The sequence below is a fragment of the Xenopus tropicalis genome, chromosome 6 (assembly GCF_000004195.4).
Source record: "Xenopus tropicalis strain Nigerian chromosome 6, UCB_Xtro_10.0, whole genome shotgun sequence".
Lineage (NCBI taxonomy): Eukaryota > Metazoa > Chordata > Amphibia > Anura > Pipidae > Xenopus > Xenopus tropicalis.
The window spans coordinates 4,744,236-4,764,854 of NC_030682.2; the positions used below are offsets into that span (position 1 = coordinate 4,744,236).

A 20,619-nucleotide genomic window follows, 5' to 3' on the forward strand; every position below is an offset into this window, starting at 1 on the left:
TCACCTCATACACTCGCCTCATATACTCACACTCACCTCATATACTCACACTCACCTCATATACTCCCCTCATACACTCACCTCATACACTCACCTCATACACTCACACTCACCTCATACACTCACCTCATACACTCACACTCACCTCATACACTCACCTCATACACTCACACTCACCTCATATACTCACCTCATACACTCACCTCATATACTCACCTCATACACTCACCTCATACACTCACACTCACCTCATACACTCACCTCATACACTCACACTCACCTCATACACTCACCTCATACACTCACACTCACCTCATATACTCACCTCATATACTCACCTCATATACTCACCTCATATACTCACCTCATACACTCACACTCACCTCATATACTCACACTCACCTCATACACTCACACTCACCTCATATACTCACACTCACCTCATATACTCACCTCATATACTCACCTCATACACTCACACTCACCTCATATACTCACCTCATACACTCACACTCACCTCATATACTCACCTCATACACTCACCTCATATACTCACACTCACCTCATATACTCACCTCATATACTCACCTCATATACTCACCTCATACACTCACACTCACCTCATATACTCACCTCATATACTCACCTCATACACTCACCTCATATACACACACTCACCTCATATACTCACCTCATACACTCACACTCACCTCATACTCACACTCACCTCATACACTCACACTCACCTCATATACTCACCTCATATACTCACACTCACCTCATACACTCACCTCATATACTCACACTCACCTCATACACTCACACTCACCTCATACACTCACCTCATATACTCACACTCACCTCATACACTCACACTCACCTCATACACTCACCTCATATACTCACACTCACCTCATATACTCAACTCATACACTCACCTCATACACTCACACTCACCTCATATACTCACACTCACCTCATATACTCACCTCATACACTCACACTCACCTCATATACTCACCTCATATACTCACACTCACCTCATACACTCACCTCATACACTCACACTCACCTCATATACTCACACTCACCTCATATACTCACCTCATATACTCAACTCATACACTCACCTCATACACTCACACTCACTTCATATACTCACACTCACCTCATATACTCACACTCACCTCATATACTCACCTCATATACTCAAGAAAATGTTCATTGGTGTACACTATAAATACCCCCATATCACACAGACAGGCAGCCCCCCCAGCCCCTCTGGGAGTTCCTCACACAGACAGGCAGCCCCCCAGCCCCTCTGGGAGTTCCTCACACAGACAGGCAGCCCCCCCCCAGCCCCTCTGGGAGTTCCTCACACAGACAGGCAGCCCCCCAGCCCCTCTGGGAGTTCCTCACACAGACAGGCAGCCCCTCCAGCCCCTCTGGGAGTTCCTCACACAGACAGGCAGCCCCCCAGCCCCTCTGGGAGTTCCTCACACAGACAGGCAGCACCCCAGCCCCTCTGGGAGTTCCTCACACAGACAGGCAGCACCCCAGCCCCTCTGGGAGTTCCTCACACAGACAGGCAGCCCCCCAGCCCCTCTGGGAGTTCCTCACACAGACAGCCCCCCCCCAGCCCCTCTGGGAGTTCCTCACACAGACAGGCCCCCCCCCAGCCCCTCTGGGAGTTCCTCACACAGACAGCCCCCCAGCCCCTCTGGGAGTTCCTCACACAGACAGGCAGCCCCCCAGCCCCTCTGGGAGTTCCTCACACAGACAGGCACCCCCCAGCCCCTCTGGGAGTTCCTCACACAGACAGGCAGCCCCCCCAGCCCCTCTGGGAGTTCCTCACACAGACAGGCAGCCCCCCAGCCCCTCTGGGAGTTCCTCACACAGACAGGCAGCACCCCAGCCCCTCTGGGAGTTCCTCACACAGACAGGCAGCCCCCCCCCAGCCCCTCTGGGAGTTCCTCACACAGACAGGCAGCCCCCCAGCCCCTCTGGGAGTTCCTCACACAGACAGGCAGCCCCCCAGCCCCTCTGGGAGTTCCTCACACAGACAGGCAGCCCCCCCCAGCCCCTCTGGGAGTTCCTCACACAGACAGGCAGCCCCCCAGCCCCTCTGGGAGTTCCTCACACAGACAGGCAGCCCCCCCAGCCCCTCTGGAGTTCCTCACACAGACAGGCAGCCCCCCCAGCCCCTCTGGGAGTTCCTCACACAGACAGGCACCCCCCAGCCCCTCTGGGAGTTCCTCACACAGACAGGCAGCCCCCCCAGCCCCTCTGGGAGTTCCTCACACAGACAGGCAGCCCCCCCAGCCCCTCTGGGAGTTCCTCACACAGACAGGCAGCCCCCCAGCCCCTCTGGGAGTTCCTCACACAGACAGGCAGCCCCCCAGCCCCTCTGGGAGTTCCTCACACAGACAGGCAGCCCCCCCAGCCCCTCTGGGAGTTCCTCACACAGACAGGCAGCCCCCCCAGCCCCTCTGGGAGTTCCTCACACAGACAGGCACCCCCCAGCCCCTCTGGGAGTTCCTCACACAGACAGGCAGCCCCCCCAGCCCCTCTGGGAGTTCCTCACACAGACAGGCAGCCCCCCCAGCCCCTCTGGGAGTTCCTCACACAGACAGACAGCCCCCCCAGCCCCTCTGGGAGTTCCTCACACAGACAGGCAGCCCCCCAGCCCCTCTGGGAGTTCCTCACACAGACAGGCAGCCCCCCCAGCCCCTCTGGGAGTTCCTCACACAGACAGACAGCCCCCGGCCCCTCTGGGAGTTCCTCACACAGACAGGCAGCCCCCCCAGCCCCTCTGGGAGTTCCTCACACAGACAGGCAGCCCCCCCAGCCCCTCTGGGAGTTCCTCACACAGACAGGCAGCCCCCCAGCCCCTCTGGGAGTTCCTCACACAGACAGGCAGCCCCCCAGCCCCTCTGGGAGTTCCTCACACAGACAGGCAGCCCCCCGGCCCCTCTGGGAGTTCCTCACACAGACAGGCAGCCCCCAGCCCCTCTGGGAGTTCCTCACACAGACAGACAGCCCCCCCCAGCCCCTCTGGGAGTTCCTCACACAGACAGACAGCCCCCCCAGCCCCTCTGGGAGTTCCTCACACAGACAGACAGCCCCCCAGCCCCTCTGGGAGTTCCTCACACAGACAGGCAGCCCCCCCAGCCCCTCTGGGAGTTCCTCACACAGACAGGCAGCCCCCTAGTCCCTCTGGGAGTTCCTCACACAGACAGGCAGCCCCCCCCCAGCCCCTCTGGGAGTTCCTCACACAGACAGGCAGCCCCCCCCCAGCCCCTCTGGGAGTTCCTCACACAGACAGACAGCCCCCCCCCAGCCCCTCTGGGAGTTCCTCACACAGACAGGCAGCCCCCCCAGCCCCTCTGGGAGTTCCTCACACAGACAGGCAGCCCCCCCCAGCCCCTCTGGGAGTTCCTCACACAGACAGGCAGCCCCCCCAGCCCCTCTGGGAGTTCCTCACACAGACAGGCAGCCCCCCAGCCCCTCTGGGAGTTCCTCACACAGACAGGCAGCCCCCCAGCCCCTCTGGGAGTTCCTCACACAGACAGGCAGCCCCCCAGCCCCTCTGGGAGTTCCTCACACAGACAGGCAGCCCCCCGGCCCCTCTGGGAGTTCCTCACACAGACAGGCAGCCCCCCCAGCCCCTCTGGGAGTTCCTCACACAGACAGGCAGCCCCCCCAGCCCCTCTGGGAGTTCCTCACACAGACAGACAGCCCCCGGCCCCTCTGGGAGTTCCTCACACAGACAGGCAGCCCCCCAGCCCCTCTGGGAGTTCCTCACGCAGACAGGCAGCCCCCCCAGCCCCTCTGGGAGTTCCTCACACAGACAGGCAGCCCCCCAGCCCCTCTGGGAGTTCCTCACACAGACAGGCAGCCCCCCAGCCCCTCTGGGAGTTCCTCACACAGACAGGCAGCCCCCCGGCCCCTCTGGGAGTTCCTCACACAGACAGGCAGCCCCCCAGCCCCTCTGGGAGTTCCTCACACAGACAGACAGCCCCCCCCAGCCCCTCTGGGAGTTCCTCACACAGACAGACAGCCCCCCCAGCCCCTCTGGGAGTTCCTCACACAGACAGACAGCCCCCCCCGGCCCCTCTGGGAGTTCCTCACACAGACAGGCAGCCCCCCAGCCCCTCTGGGAGTTCCTCACACAGACAGACAGCCCCCCCCAGCCCCTCTGGGAGTTCCTCACACAGACAGACAGCCCCCCCAGCCCCTCTGGGAGTTCCTCACACAGACAGGCAGCCCCCCCAGCCCCTCTGGGAGTTCCTCACACAGACAGGCAGCCCCCCCAGCCCTCTGGGAGTTCCTCACACAGACAGGCAGCCCCCCCCCAGCCCCTCTGGGAGTTCCTCACACAGACAGACAGCCCCCCCCCCAGCCCCTCTGGGAGTTCCTCACACAGACAGGCAGCCCCCCCAGCCCCTCTGGGAGTTCCTCACACAGACAGGCAGCCCCCCCCAGCCCCTCTGGGAGTTCCTCACACAGACAGGCAGCCCCCCAGCCCCTCTGGGAGTTCCTCACACAGACAGACAGCCCCCCCCAGCCCCTCTGGGAGTTCCTCACACAGACAGGCAGCCCCCCCAGCCCCTCTGGGAGTTCCTCACACAGACAGGCAGCCCCCCCCAGCCCCTCTGGGAGTTCCTCACACAGACAGGCAGCCCCCCAGCCCCTCTGGGAGTTCCTCACACAGACAGGCAGCCCCCCAGCCCCTCTGGGAGTTCCTCACACAGACAGGCAGCCCCCAGCCCCTCTGGGAGTTCCTCACACAGACAGGCAGCCCCCCCAGCCCCTCTGGGAGTTCCTCACACAGACAGGCAGCCCCCCAGCCCCTCTGCGGAGTTCCTCACACAGACAGGCAGCCCCCCCAGCCCCTCTGGGAGTTCCTCACACAGACAGGCAGCCCCCCCCCAGCCCCTCTGGGAGTTCCTCACACAGACAGGCAGCCCCCCCAGCCCCTCTGGGAGTTCCTCACACAGACAGGCAGCCCCCCAGCCCCTCTGGGAGTTCCTCACACAGACAGGCAGCCCCCCAGCCCCTCTGGGAGTTCCTCACACAGACAGCCCCCCCCCAGCCCCTCTGGGAGTTCCTCACACAGACAGGCAGCCCCCCAGCCCCTCTGGGAGTTCCTCACACAGACAGGCAGCCCCCCAGCCCCTCTGGGAGTTCCTCACACAGACAGGCAGCCCCCCAGCCCCTCTGGGAGTTCCTCACACAGACAGGCAGCCCCCCAGCCCCTCTGGGAGTTCCTCACACAGTCAGGCAGCCCCCCCAGCCCCTCTGGGAGTTCCTCACACAGACAGGCAGCCCCCCCAGCCCCTCTGGGAGTTCCTCACACAGACAGGCAGCCCCCCAGCCCCTCTGGGAGTTCCTCACACAGACAGGCAGCCCCCCCAGCCCCTCTGGGAGTTCCTCACACAGACAGGCAGCCCCTCAGCCCCTCTGGGAGTTCCTCACACAGACAGGCAGCCCCTCAGCCCCTCTGGGAGTTCCTCACACAGACAGGCAGCACCCCAGCCCCTCTGGGAGTTCCTCACACAGACAGGCAGCCCCCCCAGCCCCTCTGGGAGTTCCTCACACAGACAGGCAGCCCCCCAGCCCCTCTGGGAGTTCCTCACACAGACAGGCAGCCCCCCCAGCCCCTCTGGGAGTTCCTCACACAGACAGGCAGCCCCCCAGCCCCTCTGGGAGTTCCTCACACAGACAGGCAGCCCCCCAGCCCCTCTGGGAGTTCCTCACACAGACAGGCAGCCCCCCAGCCCCTCTGGGAGTTCCTCACACAGACAGGCAGCCCCCCAGCCCCTCTGGGAGTTCCTCACACAGACAGGCAGCCCCCCAGCCCCTCTGGGAGTTCCTCACACAGACAGGCAGCCCCCCCCCAGCCCCTCTGGGAGTTCCTCACACAGACAGGCAGCCCCCCAGCCCCTCTGGGAGTTCCTCACACAGACAGGCAGCCCCCCCCAGCCCCTCTGGGAGTTCCTCACACAGACAGGCAGCCCCCCAGCCCCTCTGGGAGTTCCTCACACAGACAGGCAGCCCCCCCCCAGCCCCTCTGGGAGTTCCTCACACAGACAGGCAGCCCCCCAGCCCCTCTGGGAGTTCCTCACACAGACAGGCAGCCCCCCCCCAGCCCCTCTGGGAGTTCCTCACACAGACAGGCAGCCCCCCGGATCCCAGGACAGAGGCCGCTTATCTGAATGGGGGAATGGGACTGGGTTAGTGGGTGGGGCCATAACTAGAGCACTTGCGCCCCTCCTGCCAAAGGGATAAACGTACAAATGACAGAGGATTCCATTGTGTAACAACTGAATAAACTAAAATATAAGCATTTAGTAACTGAAATATATTGTAACCCTGTCTGTAACCTGGCAGCTACCCAGCATGCACTGCTCTCAGCCACTCACTCACTGTCAGTTCTATTCAGTAACAAGTAGAAAGCAGTAAAACTCTGCAGGCAGATCCACTGAGCTCTGTAATCCCATTTCCCTTTATTCTGGTGCCCACATGCGGCTGCTCCTGCACTGCCAGCTCTCCTGATCTGCATCTGCCCACCAGCAATATGGCCGCCTCTCTGGGGCAGGGACAACTCTGAGAGGGAAGCCATTGTTTGATTGGTCTGAAACCGAACCAGCTCATTGGCTAAAGGGCGGAGCTGCCTTCCCAGGGGGAGGGGTGAGGGATCTTTGTGTTTCTCTCTAGTTTCAGACCGGACAGAAAAATTGGAGACCCCTTCCTGTAACTGCCTTATTCTGTGTCCCTGGGCTGCTGGGTAAGTGATTTTCCCTCTCCTCCTCCTCCTCCCTGCACTGTCTGTGGGACTGGGGGTTAATCCCGCTGCAGGGGCTGATAGAGAGGGGCGGCTGTGGGACTGGGGGTTAATCCCGCTGCAGGGGCTGATAGAGAGGGGCGGCTGTGGGACTGGGGGTTAATCCCGCTGCAGGGGCTGATAGAGAGGGGCGGCTGTGGGACTGGGGGTTAATCCCGCTGCAGGGGCCGATAGAGAGGGGCGGCTGTGGGACTGGGGGTTAATCCCGCTGCAGGGGCCGATAGAGAGGGGCGGCTGTGGGACTGGGGTTAATCCCGCTGCAGGGGCTGATAGAGAGGGGCGGCTGTGGGACTGGGGGTTAATCCCGCTGCAGGGGCTGATAGAGAGGGGCGGCTGTGGGACTGGGGGTTAATCCCGCTGCAGGGGCTGATAGAGAGGGGCGGCTGTGGGACTGGGGGTTAATCCACTGCAGGGGCTGATAGAGAGGGGCGGCTGTGGGACTGGGGGTTAATCCCGCTGCAGGGGCTGATAGAGAGGGGCGGCTGTGGGACTGGGGGTTAATCCCGCTGCAGGGGCTGATAGAGAGGGGCGGCTGTGGGACTGGGGGTTAATCCCGCTGCAGGGGCCGATAGAGAGGGGCGGCTGTGGGACTGGGGGTTAATCCCGCTGCAGGGGCCGATAGAGAGGGGCGGCTGTGGGACTGGGGGTTAATCCCGCTGCAGGGGCTGATAGAGAGGGGCGGCTGTGGGACTGGGGTTAATCCCGCTGCAGGGGCTGATAGAGAGGGGCGGCTGTGGGACTGGGGGTTAATCCCGCTGCAGGGGCTGATAGAGAGGGGCAGTTTACTGATTGGATAAACCCCTCCCTGTACAACATGTATTTATTGCACTAATATCAGAGGGGGGGCCCAAGCGCAGCCCCACAGGCAGCTTTATATGGTGGGTTTCTGTTCCTTGCTGTCAGGTTCTCCAGAGATGGAACCAAGGAGGTTAGAGGGGAAATGGGAGAATGAAGAGCCGGACACTGAGGAGCCTCTGCCCACAATAAAGAGGGAAATGGATCCCGTTCCTGGGGCCGGTGAGTAACGTTTCTGTAGGACACAGACCATCTGGTTACACAGAGCTCAGCTGGGGGGACAGGAAGGGTTAAACCCCAGCAGGAGGTTCTGCCCTACAGACATAATTCCCAGTATAATTCCTTACTCCCAGCTTTACATGACAGTGCCCATTACTTACTGGCAGGTTCCCCAGAGCCACAACCACAAATGTTACAGATAAGAATAAAACAAGAACCAGAAGATCATCTGAACCCAGTGGAAAGCCCAGCAGTGCCATTTACTGAGGGGGGTGAGATGTTAGAGGGGAAATGGGAGAATGAAGAGCCGGACACTGAGGAGCCTCTGCCCACAATAAAGAGGGAAATGGATCCCATTCCTGGGGCCGGTGAGTAACGTTTCCCTATTAATAAGGCACCAAGGCACTTCCTTACTCCCAGCTTTACACGGCCCTGTCTCTCCCTTACTCCCAGCTTTACACGGCCCTGTCTCTTCCTTACTCCCAGTTTTACACGGCCCTGTCTCTCCCTTACTCCCAGCTTTACACGGCCCTGTCTCTCCCTTACTCCCAGCTTTACGCGGCCCTGTCTCTCCCTTACTCCCAGCTTTACACGGCCCTGTCTCTCCCTTACTCCCAGCTTTACGCGGCCCTGTCTCTCCCTTACTCCCAGCTTTACGCGGCCCTGTCTCTCCCTTACTCCCAGCTTTACATGACAGTGCCCATTACTTACTGGCAGGTTCCCCAGAGCCACAACCACAAATGTTACAGATAAGAATAAAAGAAGAACCAGAAGATCATCTCAACCCAATGGAAAGCCCAGCAGTGCCACTTACTGAGGGGGGTGAGATATTAGAGGGGAAATGGGAGAATGAAGAACCGGACACTGAGGAGCCTCTGCCCACAATAAAGAGGGAAATGGATCCCGTTCCTGGGGCCGGTGAGTAACGTTTCCCTATTAATAAGGCACCAAGGCACTTCCTTACTCCCAGCTTTACACGGCCCTGTCTCTCCCTTACTCCCAGCTTTACACCGCCCTGTCTCTCCCTTACTCCCAGCTTTACACCGCCCTGTCTCTCCCTTACTCCCAGCTTTACACGGCTCTGTCTCTCCCTTACTCCCAGCTTTACACCGCCCTGTCTCTCCCTTACTCCCAGCTTTACACCGCCCTGTCTCTCCCTTACTCCCAGCTTTACACCGCCCTGTCTCTCCCTTACTGGCAGCTTCCCCAAAGGAAGAAATGGAAATAATACCGATAAGAATAAAAGAAGAACCAGAAAATCATCTGAACCCAGTGGAAAGCCCAGCAGTGCCACTTACTGACGGGGGTGAGATGTTAGAGGTGAAATGGGAGAATGAAGAGCCGGACACTGAGGAGCCTCTGCCCACAATAAAGAGGGAAATGGATCCCGTTCCTGGGGCCGGTGAGTAACGTTTCTGTAGGACACAGACCATCTGGTTACACAGAGCTCAGCTTTGCTGGGGGGACAGGAAGGGTTAAACCCCAGCAGGAGGTTCTGCCCTACAGACATAATTCCCAGTATAATTCCTTACTCCCAGCTTTACATGACAGTGCCCATTACTTACTGGCAGGTTCCCCAGAGCCACAACCAGAAATGTTACAGATAAAGAAAGAAGAACCGGACCCTGAGGACCATCAGACCCCAATGGAAAGCTCAGCAGCGCCACTTACTGATGGGGGTAAGTAGCCAGTATTAGTTTAGTGTTCAATGCTATATATGCAGTGTAGCAAAGAGAAAAGAGTTGAACTATGCAACACATATAATGGGGGGGGCAGTGGGGGAAGTACTGGGGGGGAGGGGCCGCCTGACACTCCCGCTGGGGGACAAACTGCCTCTGGGGGGGTGGGGGGTCCGGCTGAATGCCCTGCACCTGGGCCCAGGGATGACTAGTTACATTACTGTGGGGGGGATTCCTTAAGCCAGTAAATAAGCTGTGCCGGTCACACAAAGATATATATCAACTTGTGACTACTGTGGGGATAGTAACGTAAAGCATCACTTTTATATAAGGCATTTAGAGCATCAGACAGGGATCAATTAAACTAAAAAGTAACAATAATAGCTGAGACAATCTCACTAACGTGTCGGACGGTGAGTTCACACATAGATTCTGCCCTGAGAGTTTGGGGCCCCATGTCCCTGTGTGAAGTCCCCCTGCCTGTCTGTGCCCCCGGCCAGTATTAGTATTGCCCAACCAGCCTCACACATTACAAACATGGGCTGTCTCAGGCCAAAGTAGGCAAACTGGCAGCAATATCAAGCTGTGGGGCACTGGCAGCGACTGGGCAGGTCACAGTAACATTCATTGTTATTAAATATATTGAAACGGTTGGTCAGTTCCTCAGCCGATTATAATTATAACGAACAGATCATTAATGTAGCTGTACCAGCTCTGTATTCTGGCAGCACATGTTGTATCTCTTCTGAGAATACACAGACAGTCTCCCACCATCCTATTATAATTATCCTTTCTCTAATATATCTGTGTAAGTACTGTGGTCAACAAACACCACTCACCAAGGTGATATTTAAAGTATATTTAATGTGTGGAAAAGAGTTACAGACGTTACATACAAATTACCAATTGTTTAGCCAGTCACAAACAATATTGACAGCTTCCCAATACAATACAAAGTATGTATTCATTTAAAGTAGTAAAAATGTATGTGTGTGTGAGTGTAAAATGAGGGTGTGTGTAAATATATGTGATTTGTTGCTGATATATATCCCTGTTGGAACCCCTCCCCCACTGTATTACCCCTAAGACCATTTGTTTCCAATCAATCACATTCCAGACTTAAGGAACAATGGGGTATGTATAGTGTATGTATAGAGGGATAGTGTGAATGGCAAGTCAGTTTGCACATTTGAACCATGTTAACCCATTCAGGCCTGGGATACAACTTATTTTCCAATACCCAATATTTAAAGGAGACATATCCTATAAAAATTATGAATGTACCAGAGAATTATACTCAAGTAGTCAAGTAGGTTTTTATTGTCATTTCAACCATATACAGTACAGTACACAGTGAGACGAAACAGCGTTCCTCCAGGGCCAAGATGCTACATACATGCAACACAACATAAGATATAAGATATAAAAAAAATAACCACATAAATAGTTGAAAAAAAAGTGACTTACATCGGTAAAACCGAATGATGCAACCGGAAAAAACAAACAAAAACAAACTTTTTGTAGCTTTTCGGCTCCACAGTGGCTGCTGCGTGCTACCGCCGTGCTGCCTCCTCTAGATATAGAAGGAATGAGCTTAAAAAACTTGTATTTCAGACTGATTTATTGAGAAATTCCCCCAAAACCCCACTAGCCCCGCCCAGCAGGGGGGCGGTGGCACTGTAGGATAGGAACCAATCAGCAGCTAGGCTGACCTGATAGGGAACTGAAGCCTGTCTGTGCTTGTGTGAGTGCAGGGCTGGGATTGGCTCTCCCCCTCCTACTGTGCTTCTGGCAGGGACCGTTAGGACACGCCCACCCCTCATGTGAAACCCAGACAGGGACCTGAGAGGATCTATAGGGAGCTCCAATAAAGGGGCCATTGTTACAGATAGGGTTAATGTTTAGCCCAAAGGGAAACCAGCTCCGTATATTATTCATAATTGCCTACAGGGTTAGGGGTTTCTCCCATTTATCCAATATGTCTCCTTTAACATTTCCCCCTTTGCACACTGACTGACAAGAACATAATATTTGTAGGCAAATTAGAAAATGAGAGATTGAGTCCTTGAAAACCCAGTCTACGAATTTCCAGGAATTCTCTGCAATGCGCCAAATGTCCGTTGCACAAATGACAACTGATATAATATCATGTAATGAGATGGTAACAGTGATAATTAGAAGAATTAAAATAATCTATTATCTATAGGCGGTTCCATCCTCTGCTCATCCATTCCCGGCCTTCTGGTTTGACTTTACCGTCTTTGCCCATAGCCCTGTGTTTAACTGCAATTGCCGGTGAATTTCTTACCTCACCTTTCATGGTCTTGCATTAAAGTGTCAGCAAACATCAAAAGTGGCAAATAAAAGTACGGTACTGAATTATGGGAGTCAGTTATACCAAGTTACAGTCTCTGGCATTCCTTGTTACATTCTGTGAATGAATCCAGATGGGCTCCCTGTAGCTTGGGTAAATCCCCGGCACCCTGCAGCCCTTTGTCCTGTAGGGCCCAATGGATTTAGGCCTTGGCTCTTATAGTAGATCCGCCACTAAGCACCTGTATAGAATCAGGCAGTTGTACCAGTACCGGCATCACCAATGCCCCTCTGGGGTTCTTGGTATCTTTGCAGCTGCCCTGATGTAGAACAGCCATAACGTAGGCCGTACCCAATGAGAGGAAGGTGGGACTTGAATAAGCAGTAATAACACAGTCTTTAGTAGGATCTTAAGGTGGCCACACACGTGGCGATTGTAGATCGTACAATCTGCCTCACACCGTCAGGGCTGAAACAGCATATAAGGAGGTTGAAACAATAGGATTTCTACCTCCTTCTGCCGATTCAGCCCTGACAGCAGATTTTTCTCTTGCGCCTTCTATGGCACCCAATCAAAATCTTTTAACCGGCCCGATCGGTGAGTCGACCGATATCAGCAGCTTCCTGCGATATCGGTCGACTCACCGACTTGCCATACACGCAGCGAATATCGTACGAAACGAGGCTTCCTACTATATTATCTGTGCGTGTATGGCCAGCTTTAGAAACAACAGTCTTCACAGAACTTCAGCTGGATGTAGCGCCTCATCCAGAGGCCCATTTCGCTCCCCTGGCCGAAGACTGGGAAGAGGAAAGTCCTCTGACCGAAGATGTGGGGACACAAACATCACCATACCGGATTGACCTGACTCTTCGGTCCATACAAGAGGACCTTGCCTCCATGAAGGCCCAGTTGGCCAGAGTGGAGCAGAAAGTTGATGCGTTTATGGGCAGCAAGCCCTAAGTTTTTACAGTTTTAGACTTTTAGGGGCACATTTACTAACCCACGAATCCGATTCACGAATGGAAAAAAATCGGATTGGAAACGAAAATTTCGGATGATCACAAATATCACGAAAATGCTTCCGAAAAAATCGTATTGGTCACGATAATATCGTATAGATGATCCGAAAATCACGAAATATTCGGACGATCGTACACGGCGGAAACAGCCGTCCGAAAGTCACGCTAATTTCGTATGGACGGTCCGAAAGTCACGAAATCTTCGTATCGCACGATCGTACACGGCGGAAACAGCCGTCCGAAAGTCATGCTAATTTCGTATGGACGGTCCGAAAGTCACGAAATCTTCGTATCGGACGATCGTACACGGCGGAAACAGCCGTCCGAAAGTCACGCTAATTTCGTATGGATGGTCCGAAAGTCACGAAATCTTCATATCGGACGATCGTACACGGCGGAAACAGCCGTCCGAAAGTCACGCTAATTTCGTATGGACGGTCCGAAAGTCACGAAATCTTCATATCGGACGATCGTACACGGCGGAAACAGCCGTCCGAAAGTCACGCTAATTTCGTATGGATGGTCCGAAAGTCACGAAATCTTCATATCGGACGATCGTACACGGCGGAAACAGCCGTCCGAAAGTCACGCTAATTTCGTATGGACGGTCCGAAAGTCACAAAATCTTCGTATCGGACGATCGTACACGGCGGAAACAGCCGTCCGAAAGTCACGCTAATTTCGTATGGACGGTCCGAAAGTCACGAAATCTTCGTATCGGACGATCGTACACGGCGGAAACAGCCGTCCGAAAGTCACGCTAATTTCGTATGGACGGTCCGAAAGTCACGAAATCTTCGTATCGGACGATCGTACACGGCGGAAACAGCCGTCCGAAAGTCACGCTAATTTCGTATTGACGGTCCGAAAGTCACAATATTTTAGTAATTGCTGCACGAAAAATTTGCGTTCTGGCAAATTTAAATGGCTAGCCATTTCTATCAATGGCGGTATTGTTTAAAATGAAACAGGAAGTTCTCCAGCTACCATTTTACAAGCATTTGGCGACAATTTCTCTTTTGGGTTAACAGGAAGTGCTCCAGTGGCCATTTTAAAGGCATTGGCGCCTTTTTTTTGCTTCACTGCATTATTGGAAAGCAAAGGGAGAGGAGGCAAATTTTTTTGCTGCTGATTATTTGCTGCTGATCGTTTGCTGCTGCTGCTGCCATGACCCACAGCAGGGGTAGGGAGAGGGAGTGGGACTTGGGGGACTGGCAGGACTGGATGGGTTCTGGTGGGGAGCCAGTTGGTGGGGGAGGTGAGGGGGAGAGTTGGGAGGAGGAGTATTGGGCTGGGGGGGCCCAGGACTTGCCTGAGTTGGGGCAGGTGGAGGTGGTGGCTGAGACTCAGGCAAGTCCTGAGCCCCATGGGGAGGGAAGTAGATGGGTGGGGGGGGGTGCCAGGTGCCCTTTAAAAGGGAACTGTCATAAGAAATAACTTCTTATGTTTGTGTTTATAGTATGTATAGAAAATCGGCACTGTGAAAATGATTACCTTTTAAATATCATTATTAATAAAAGGTAATTTTTACTGGTGGGGTCAGTGACCCACATTTAAAAACTGCAAAGAGTTTGTAAAAGCAGGAAAATGAAGTCGAACAAATAAATATGACCGATTGAAATATTGGTGATAATTGTCCATTCTGTAACATGGTAAAATTTCCCTTAAAGGTGAGCCGCCCCTTTTACAGACATGCCAGTCTGACTTCTCTAACTCAGCATGGGGGGGGGGGCAGCTGTGGGTCTTCACATGACATAGTAAGGCACGCCCATTCTTCTCAATCCTGAATGCAGTTTGAAAATAATATTTGATAACCATGTTTTTTTGGAGTACATGTAGGATAATGGTTTGTAATTATTGCGGTTATTGCAGTAGCCGTTGTTTTGGATCCACATAAATTTCACCAATAAAGGTGACTTTTTAATCAGATAATAACTGGACATAATTGGACCCCCTATGTGTTTCGAATAAACAGAATATGGGTGTTTTTTTCCCGTATTAAGTTCTAAACTCACATTTGTATCAATCTGCACCATGTTCTTGAAAATGCTCTTCTCTGAATAAACAGTTTTATCAATTCAAATACATGATTTACTTATTTGTTTATACTCTTATCGTAGATGCTGCTGCGAATGTTGCTGCTGCCGGGGGGAGTGGTCAGGAACAAGGACAAGGACTGGAACATCGATCTGTGGAAGGTTCAGTGAGGAATCGACGGACGTCCCAGGTCATGGTAGCCGCCCTCGGGCCTGATCTTGGCAACCAACGCAGCCACTTTCTTTCCCAAAGGCAGCTGTTGGCTCGTGGGATCGCCGAGCAGACCGCCTTGAGGCGAGAAGTGGCTGCGTTGAGGGTTGAGCTACAGACCCTCCACCAAGAGCGGGCAGCACAGCACAAGGAGCAGCTAAGAAGCGAAGAGCTGTCCCAGAATGCTCTGCTGGCACTTTTGGGGCATGTACTGCATGCACCTGCCTATGCTGGGTCTGCTGAAGGGTCGCTGCCTGGGCCCTCTTTTGCACCTCGACCACCACCTCCAAGTCCTGAGCCTAGGGCAAGGGGGCGTGGGAGAGGCCGCAGAAGAGGGTCTGACCCTGCCTGTGGGCCTAGCAAAAAGCGCAAGTAGGTCTCCGATCTGAGTCCCTACTTTCGCCTTGCAGCCTTTTGGAGCCAGACCTCTACACCAAATTGCTCTCTGGCCATGAACTTTTTTATGCATCTCTTCAGGACTCACACGATCCGCTACATGAGCTGACAGGACTAAGCACCAAACAAGTAGTCCCATTGTTCTCAATCTTCCTCAACCAAAGCCGAATTTTCCTCACTGAGGGGCACCATAATAATATCTCGTGGTGCCCTCCCCAATACCATCTGGGAAGCACTTATAACATCAAAGTGCATTTTCTCTAACATCTATATTGTGTGTTTGTGCCACGATAACATCTTGTGGCACCCTCCTTAATACCATCTGGGAAGCACTTATAACATCAAAGTGCATTTCCTCTAACATGAATATGGGCCATTTCCCCAAATACAAATGTGGTCATGCCTGTGAATTGGGCTACTTAAACACACATGATGCAATTCTAACATCCTTAAAAAAAAAAAAAATTGTGTTGGACCGACATACCAAAGAAACGTGCCTCCTTCTCCTATGTTGTATGACTGACTAAAAAGGGGTATCTCTTTAAGCTCCTTATTCTCTGCTGTGCAGTCTAATGTGCAGTGGAAACAACTATATGGGTTTCAGGTTGTGTATGTCATTATTATGCAGTTTATTGAAAGTATGGTTTATATGCTGTCTCCTGCTGGTATAGTGTTCCCAGAAGCCAGCTTTACAAGTCCTCCTTTCCCTTTGCTTTCCAAAATGCAAGTCACTAATGCCTACAAGGGTAATTGAATATTGTACTACTATGCACTAATGCTGCGTGGCTGTCAAAAGCCAAAGTCAAGAGACCAGCCCTAGGCATTCAGCCAGCTGGGTATATTTTCTCCTCCTCCTTGTGATATATTGTTTATGGAGGGCAGCTTTACAAGTCCTCCTTTCCCTTTGCTTTCCAAAATGCAAGTCACTAATGCCTACAAGGGTAATTGAATGTTATACTACTATGCACTAATGCTGCGTGGCTGTCAAAAGCCAAAGTCAAGAGACGAGCCCTAGGCATTCAGCCAGCTGGGTATATTATCCCTTAGGGGCTTAGCTAAATAAACACAGCCTCCCAAGTCCCGGCCGGGAACTTACTTAACAAGTTTGAAGTGGGGAAGTGGGGTCCTCCCTCTAATCAATCTTAATTGTCAACGCGTTTTGCGCTCCTGCGCTTCTTCCTGGACTGCTTATCCCCTAAGGATTCATCACTCCTTTTATACCTAGCCTCACCATACATACTTAGGATGTTAACCTTTTCTTAGGTTCACTGGACACATTTAACTAACAAAAACCCACAATCAGCTTCCGTTTTCTTGTATCTCTATCCCTATGGGGAAATGTACATATACCTTCATTACATTAAACTAAAGGGCAAAGAAGGAGATAGAGGAAAAAAAAAAAAAAGGAAACATAAAAATGTTTTTTAGAATTAAGAGGTTGCCCAAAGGACTTAATATTCCAATTTTCATTGAATCCTACCGGTTCAAAAGTGTTTAAGGTGAACATCCAAAATGCTTCTCTCTTATCCAATGCTATTAGTCCATCGCCTCCCCTGTAGTCCACCTCTATTTGCTCTATGGCCCACGCTTTTAGGTGTCTCGCATCTGATGCGTGTATATCTTTAAAGTGTCTATATAAAGGTATTTCAGAAGATCCTAGCCTTATCTTCCTAATATGTTCATATAATCTCGTACAGAAGGATCTAATAGTTCGTCCAACGTATCTTCTACTGCAACTACATTCGATCACGTATATCACACACTGTGACCAGCAAGAAATATGGTTCCTAATAATGTATTTAGTACCATTACCATAATGTTCCATATTTAAAACCTTCTTTGGGCAATAATTACACTGAGAGCACCTGCCACACACGTGCCAACCTCCAGATACCTCCTGATTCAACCTACCTACTCTATCTACCTTCGCGCAAAAGTAGTCTAAAACAGACTCTTTTTTACTTTTACAATTCTTCCTATGTTGTTTTAGGACGGTTGGTGTTAAAATATCCTTTAAGGTTTTGTTTTTCTTGTAGATCACAGGTAAATTGTCAGGCAGGGTATTTCTTAGAAAAGGGTCGTTCATAAGTATTGGCCAATACCTCTCAAGCAAAAGTAGTATTTCTCTTATCCTACTGTGGTACCTCACCACCATAGCCAACTCGCCATACTCCTTGGATGGCTCATTGACGGTGGATTGTAACACTTCTGTTTGTTCTATCTTATTGATATAATATTTCTAATGTTATACTCTCATAGCGGGTTTTACTCCCTCTGGATTTGTGCCATCTACACCCCTCTTTTCTCTTAGCTTCTTATTCTTAGTTGTATTACCATGTTTCTTAATATTAGTCCTACCTCCTTTTTGGTGGCATCTGGAAGTTGGCATATCGCTAGCAAGTGTCTTCTCATTAGATCCACTCTCAAGAAATAGATCAAGATTGTCCCTTGTTAGGGGATCTCGGCCATCTATTTGGGAAATCAGATGTATTTGGTCAGCCCTAAAAGTATCTCCCAACCTAGGGAGGAAAACAGAAAAATTCAACCCAGCCACCCTCATAAACTCTCTTGTCAGATGATCCTTGTCATACTTTTTCTCCACAAATCTCGTATATATAAAGCCACTCTGTTCGAAGAAATCGCAATCATTCGAACAGTTTCTACGTATTCTCATAAACTGGCTCCTAGGGACATTATTAAGCCAAGTGTCTCTATGGTGACTACTTTGCAAAATGAATGTATTCCTGTCTACTTCCTTGAAATATGTTCTTGTACATAATTTGCCTTCTTCTACAAATATCTCTAGATCCAAAAACTCTATACTAACTTCATTGCATTTGTATGAGAACTTGAGACCTTCACCATTCTCATTAAGAGGCTTAAAGAATGTTTCTATAGGGGAGACTTTAGTGTCCCATATTAACAACAAATCGTCGTTGTAGCGACGGTAGACTTTCAATGCTAATGGGCGGTTCGAACCCCAGATATTGTTATCTTCCCAGTCCCCTAAATACAAATTAGCGTAACTGGGAGCGAACCGGGTCCCCATGGCCGTTCCTCTAATCTGGAGAAAAAAAGTCTTTCCCAAATTTAAAGTAATTATGTTGTAAAATAAAAAGCATGGATTCCTTTAAAAATTCTCTTTGTCTATATTCCGGAAAATTGAACTTCTCTAGCATTCTTAGTACTCCCTCTACACCCCTATGGTGTTCGATAGAAGTGTAGATGGCCGAGATGTCTGCTGTCACTAATATATATCCTGGTTCCCACATAACACCTTGCAGCATCTCCATTACTGCTCCAGAGTCCTTCAAATAGGACTGAATACATGTTACCACTGGTTGTAAGAATAGATCAATATATAATGATAATTTTGATGTTAAGGAATCAATGCCTGAAATTATCGGACGACCTTCTGGGTTATTCAGTTTCTTATGGATTTTTGGAAGATGATAGAAAATTGCTATCCTCGGATGCTTTACCCATAGAAAGTCAAATTCTTTTTGTTGTATTATATCACTACACATAGCTTTTCTTAGAATAATAAATAATTTCAACTGAAACTCCTTTGTGGGGTCTTTCTCAAGTTTTACATAGGTTGAACTATCTCCCAGTAGTCTATATGCTTCATTTAGCTAATCCTCCCGATCCTGGACTACCACTCCTCCCCCTTTATCTGCAGGTCTAATAATTACCTCCGAATTCTGCTGTATAGACAAGATAGCCTCCCTCTCTATAGGAGATAGGTAGATAGAGTAGGTAGGTTGAATCAGGAGGTATCTCGAGGTTGGCATGTGTGTGGCAGGTGCTCTCAGTGTAATTATTGCCCAAAGAAGGTTTTAAATATGGAACATTATGGTAATGGTACTAAATACATTATTAGGAACCATATTTCTTGCTGGTCACAGTGTGTAATATACGTGATCGAATGTAGTTGCAGTAGAAGATACGTTGGACGAACTATTAGATCCTTCCGTACGAGATTATATGAACATATTAGGAAGATAAGGCTAGGATCTTCTGAAATACCTTTATATAGACACTTTAAAGATATACACGCATCAGATGCGAGACACCTAAAAGCGTGGGCCATAGAGCAAATAGAGGTGGACTACAGGGGAGGCGATGGACTAATAGCATTGGATAAGAGAGAAGCATTTTGGATGTTCACCTTAAACACTTTTAAAGCGGTAGGATTCAATGAAAATTGGAATATTAAGTCCTTTGTGGGTTAAATGCATGGAAATAATCTGTTTTTATCATGAAATCTCAAACCTTAGATAATGTATATCCTTTGGGCAACCTCTTAATTCTAAAAAACATTTTTATGTTTCCTTTTTTTTTTTTTTCCTCTATCTCCTTCTTTGCCCTTTAGTTTAATGTAATGAAGGTATATGTACATTTCCCCATAGGGATAGAGATACAAGAAAACGGAAGCTGATTGTGGGTTTTTGTTAGTTAAATGTGTCCAGTGAACCTAAGAAAGGGTTAACATCCTAAGTATGTATGGTGAGGCTAGGTATAAAAGGAGTGATGAATCCTTAGGGGATAAGCAGTCCAGGAAGAAGCGCAGGAGCGCAAAACGCGTTGACAATTAAGATTGATTCGAGGGAGGACCCCACTTCCCCACTTCAAACTTGTTAAGTAAGTTCCCGGCCGGGACTTGGGAGGCTGTTTATTTAGCTAAGCCCCTAAGGGAATTCCTTTCCTAACGTTGCTAGCAGCGGTAATAACGGGCCCAATTGAGCGTGCTGTGTAGGAACTCTCATAGTTATAGGGCTCTATTGTATATATTCAGTTTTAGAAAGTGCCGCATCCTTCTAGTGTTTGCATCACGTAAAGGATATGATTAACTAGTACAACACAGAGCACCTTATAAATAAAAAAAACTATTTCCCCTGGCTGAATGTTGTGGCTAGATATAGCAGGGCCTGAGTAAGCCTATAGTAACTGCCGTATGTTTATACCAGCGTTTTTCAACCGCTGTGTGCCGCGAGATGTTGCCTGGTGTGCCGTAGGCAGGGCCGCAATTTTTACTTTAAAAAAAAAATCCGGGCCCTGTCATTGGTTGCGCCCCGTGTGTACGGGTGACGTCAGTAC

At 51.0% G+C, this 20,619-nt stretch overlaps 2 protein-coding genes across 3 annotated transcripts in view; both read left to right on the plus strand.

The window, feature by feature from the left end:
• The window catches only part of LOC101733242 (oocyte zinc finger protein XlCOF6-like), a 255,372-nt gene that overhangs the window by 131,369 nt on the left and 103,384 nt on the right, over positions 1-20,619 (plus strand). The window contains exon 1 of one of the 2 annotated variants that reach the window (XM_031904215.1): positions 6,703-6,790. The exons of the other annotated variant lie outside the window; for it this stretch is intronic. The gene's annotated coding sequence lies outside the window, so the exon portion shown is untranslated. Of the gene's footprint in view, positions 1-6,702; positions 6,791-20,619 lie in introns of those variants that run through there. 2 annotated transcript variants of the gene reach the window in all.
• LOC101732837 (oocyte zinc finger protein XlCOF6) overlaps positions 1-20,619 on the plus strand; it is a 148,509-nt gene that overhangs the window by 52,094 nt on the left and 75,796 nt on the right. The gene's annotated exons all lie outside the window — the stretch shown is intronic.